Consider the following 5042-nt stretch of genomic DNA (forward strand, 5'->3'; position numbering starts at 1 on the left):
GCTTGCGCTGCTTTTCTCCTTGCAGGAGGCTGGCCCTGGCCTTCCCTGCCTCCCTCCCCACCCCTCACCTTCTCTCTGCTCTAGCACACAGCCCCCTCGCCTCTCCCCCATGCCCTGCGCCCTCCTCCTCATCAGTCCCTGAGCAGAGAGGGAAGGAGAGGGCAAAACAGCCAGCTGCAGGGGCCGGCCCAGGGACTCAATGGGCGTCTCAGGGGCGGGGGAGGGAACAGGCGGGGAGGAGGGAGGGGGGCCGTATCCAGGACGCGAGAGTAGCTCACTGTTGCTAGAGAGTACGTCATAATAGGGGCTCTAAGGCCCCGCCCACGCGTGGGTTCCCGGGTTCCCGCCGGCAGCTGCTGCCCCAGGCTGCAGAAGGGGACGCGGGGGGGTGGTCCTAGGTGGGCGTTTGTTGCAGTGCAAGCATCAGCCAGGCAGGGTGAAGCTGAGGTGTCCACTCTGCCTCCTTTGGACGAACTTTAATGCATTCTAGGAAGGATTTGTTTTTTATTTGCGGTTTCATTAAGATCTAATCCTGCAAATGGCCACAGCCCCTGCTTGCTGGAGGGCAGAATTGCCCCCTTCCCTTTCTGAAATCCAGTCGTTACTTTCTCTCAAGAGAATCATAATAAAAAGGCTAGAGGACAAATCCAACACGAATCCTCTTTCAGATGCATCTAAAATGCACAACACTGTAAAAACTTTCAAAAAATTAACGTTTGAAATAGTTTAATCCAAAATGCTGCTTTTTAAAGTATCTATGTATACTATGAATTGTGCAAGTGGTATTTTTTATAGTGATCAAAATGAAATGAAAGGCCACGTTGTAACACAGACCGTTAGCTCCATAGGGTTCAAATGATTAGTATTTAAATGTGGAGTCTGACTCCGGATTTTTATTGGGAGTGGGGTTTCAGTGTATGTAGATGCACCAGTGTTTTCTTTTGCATAAATAGAAAGACACTAGATGCAGTTGCAGCCATATAACACGCCCAGGACAAGGGCACTGCATGAAATGGTAACATAACATTTTTATCTTAACTTCGGAATTCCTATGGCAGCTGACAAAACATTACTAGAGTCCCAAAATGATGCATGTAAATACATTTTAATGGATAGGACAGCCAGCATATCAGTCAAAACCAAGCATTTAAAAAGAAAGCTCTTATGCCATCTCTTTCCCCACTCCACATGTAGTAAATTATACTGCTGGGGTGTGGAGGTCAGGTGGTGGAAAACTAAGCTACCCCTTTCCACAGAATGTTAGTCCTCATCTTTATTTGCATTGATACTGGTAGGTTCAAATAAGGCATGGAAGGAGGGAGAGATGGGTTCTCCTCCCCATTCCACCTCTGATTGTGCGACTTCAGGCATGTCACTTTCTAAGGAGTTATTCCTCCATCTGCTAATTGGGGAGAGTGATGCAGTCCCTCATGTGGGAAGTGTAGGGTGATCTATGGATTAAATACAAAATCACCAATGAACTGTTTACCTTTAGCCCAACAGGCTGCATTGCTTACAGTATGCTGGTTATGTAGTAGCGTTCTGTACATTAGATAGTGATAGGGAGATCAAGGCCAGGTCTACAGTAGGAGCACTTCGCCAGTATAGCTATACCTGTATATTGGGAAAGCACTCCTAATGTGAATGCTGCTTTTGTGAGGATAGATTATTGCAGCCACTTGCCAGCCCCAAGGTGAAATAAATTATACCCTCAAAAGCATAATTTTGCTAGTATAACTCCATCTCCCCCACCCCTTACAGTTCTGCTGGAACAACTATGTCTGGCAGGGATCCCACCCTCTTCCCACTCTTGACTGACAAAGCTACGCCATCAAAAGTATTAGTGTAGACTTGGCCAGAGCCCCTCTCTGTCTCCTCTTGAATCCCATTCTTTGCTTTAACTACAAGAGCTCTGTAGCACTTTAAAGACTAACAAATTTAATTTCTGCAGGTATAAGCTTTCGTGGGCTATAACCCATTTCGTCAGATGTAAGGAACAGAAATCACACAGGAGGCATTCTTTGCTTTGATATTCTTTGTATAGGGACTGGATTAAGGCCTGATCTACACAAACAGTTTTTGTATTGATTTAAATATTAGGAATGTAATTTTCTACCAAAACAGCTTATAATCAGTACAACCCTTAGCACAGACAGTTATATTGCTATGAAAGTTGCCTTGGAGTGGTGTTGCTGATTTCCTTTCCCATACAGGAATAAGCTATACCAGTGTAATTGTGTCCATTTTAGAGGGTGTTGCACTGCTTTTTAAGTGGTATACTTAAAGTTGCACTGCTTTTTAACTAGACTGGTATACTTAAAGCAGTACAATTTGTGTCAACATGCCCTTAGAGTGCCCTTTCTTTATAACTCTTCTTTTCCTTTGTGGCATTGTCACTTGTAACAGGTATATATGAGAAAAACACACAACTAATAGGTGGTAATAGGTGAAGGAATAACTATCCATAATTTAGGAATTGAAGGATCTTCATCTGCTTAAAAAGCATGTTTCCTTACCTCTAGTATTAAGAGTTTTAAAACTCAACTGTACTTTTAAAATCTAGTTTCTCATTTTTAATGCTGCTTACTTTCTGCACTGCTCTGACCTTGTACACCAAAAATAGACTAGTCACTCTCACTAGTTGTCTTGAAACAGTTCCCCACTCCTGTAAACTGCATGGTTTGCAAACAGTGTGGAAGAACTATCAGGAAAAACAATCACTGGATTTTAAAAAGTTCATGAAAATATTTCTATTAATCTTAGGTTTTGTAAAACATTGATTTTATACAGATCTCACAACCTGAACATGTCCCTTGTTGTGGGCACAGGCATACAAGGGTCTAGTTTAGCCAATAAAGCCATAAATAAACTCATCGATATAGTGCTTTCTAGCTATAGATTGCAAAGCACTTTGCAAATGCAAATATCTTTTTACATATGGAGAAACATAGGCAATTAAAGAGCTCAGCCATGATTTTCAGAAATGAATAGTGATTTTTGAACACCTTACTTTCTGCATGACCAGTCTGAGACACTGTAAAGCAGCCCAATTTTCAAGATGTGCTGAGTCCTGTGCTCATAAAAGCACCTCCACATATTTAATGCGTTATCCTGAATACTCATGTGAGGAAGGGAAGTGCTATTAGCCCTATTTTATAGATGGGACACTGACAGACTAGAGTGACTTACCCAAGGTCACTACAAAGTCTACTAGAGCAGGGAGTTGAACCCAAGTCTTCCAAACCCCAGGCAAGTGCTCTAACCATTGAACTATCCTCCTTCCCACTGACACTCAAGCCAGTCTCACTCAGAAAACAAGACAAAGACTAGACTTTAAACAATCAAACTGAGCTTTTAAAGCCCAAATTGCATTTTTTTGTGTTTTGTTTTTAAGGCATGAGTGAGGCAAAGTTTTTAAGGCAAAGTATGCTCTACCCCAACATATGATGCAACTCCGATTTCTACATTGTCTCTCCATTTGTAAAATAGGCATAATAGTTCCCTGCCTTATATCCGCACTAAGAGGACTAGTTACTAGCATGCTCCAGAGGCATCACATATTTAAGAAACTAAGGAAAAGTGAAATATTATCACAAATTGTTCCATTGAAGTCTGAGTTTTGTTTGTTGGAGGAATGGCAAAGAAACTAAAACGTCAAAGGAATGCACAGAAGCCAAAAGAATGAAGTTCTTTTAGGTCAAAATAGATCACCTCTGAGACTGAATTCAATCCATAGTTTAAAATGAAAGCAGACAGGTTAAACACCGTTTACGGCATAAGAATTTAGGGGTGAGGAGCTAGATAATTTGAATGCAGTGTGTAATGCAGCTATAACACTGCCATATTTCTGTAATACTGTATATGTAAAGAAGATGTTTAGTAACAGAGAGAGATTCCTCTTTACAAGCTCTTTTAGGACCAAAGAATATAGTTTGCAGTGTTTGGAACTGTATTGGGATATATAAGCATGAAACAGACATTAAGAAACGATTCCCTTCTAACAAAAAGCTATGAAAAGACACTGATTTAGTTCAAGTCCCCAAGACTGGGAATATAGGAGGGAAGGAAAAAATTACCAGAAACAATAGGAGGTGCCTTTGTTTTTCCTTGGAATAGAATCACAGCAAAGTACAAAGCAGACTAGAATGTCAAACAGACGTTAACTGATTGTTAGGGCAGGTTAATGTAGAGCAAGGCCAACTCAAACCTGTTAGTGACTGCGTATGATAAATTTACTTAAGCAAGCTTAAAAGATAATCAAAACCCTTTTAACTACTATTGTAAGATATTGCTGCAACTCACTATTATTCTAGTAAAAAAGAAACTCTGAATAGTAAGCAGTATTAGACCTGTTTTTCCTCACCACAGTAGATCACACATCATAACACAAACAAAAAGTAAACCCACCAGGCTAAGTGGTACCCATCAAGAGCCTCCACTATAAATAGCCTCTTATGCCCAAACCTTCTTCCCTCTTCACCCCCCTGACAAGCCCTTTGCTGACATCACAGAATATTAATTTGGGCCCCTGAATTGGCCTGCAATGGCAATTTTAAATGATAGATTGAAGTGGAGTGAAGAAAATAAAGGCCCAAAGGCTTGCCCCTCCCATCTATTCCCAAAAGTGAAAGGAAGCACATACCCCTTGAGATTGAGCCTTGCAAGGACTTGGAAGGAAGGGGGAAAATGAAGTTATGGCACTTTACACCAGTTGGGGATCTGTCCCTTAGATGGTCCATGCTGAGTGAAGTGTCAGAAGTGATCACTTCTTACATCTAGTTACAAGATATTAATTAGGTAAAAATGTGATTTAGCCTGACATATCTTAAGAATAAATTGAACACTGTTCTATTTGGTTTCTTTACATTTAAACAGAAGCTGAAATGCTTCATACAATTTGTATGAATATGGTGTACAGCCATTTTAAAATGGGACATAATTACAAACTGATACAATCACAGGACAACATTTTTAAAGATGTAGATACAACACTGGCTTCTTGTTGAAGTTTAATATTTTTAGCGAGAAAAAACACAAAGATG

The sequence above is a fragment of the Emydura macquarii genome, unplaced genomic scaffold (genome assembly GCF_026122565.2).
Source record: "Emydura macquarii macquarii isolate MOO-44397 ecotype Brisbane River unplaced genomic scaffold, CSIRO-AGI_Emac_v2 contig_318, whole genome shotgun sequence".
In the NCBI taxonomy this organism is placed as follows: domain Eukaryota; kingdom Metazoa; phylum Chordata; order Testudines; family Chelidae; genus Emydura; species Emydura macquarii.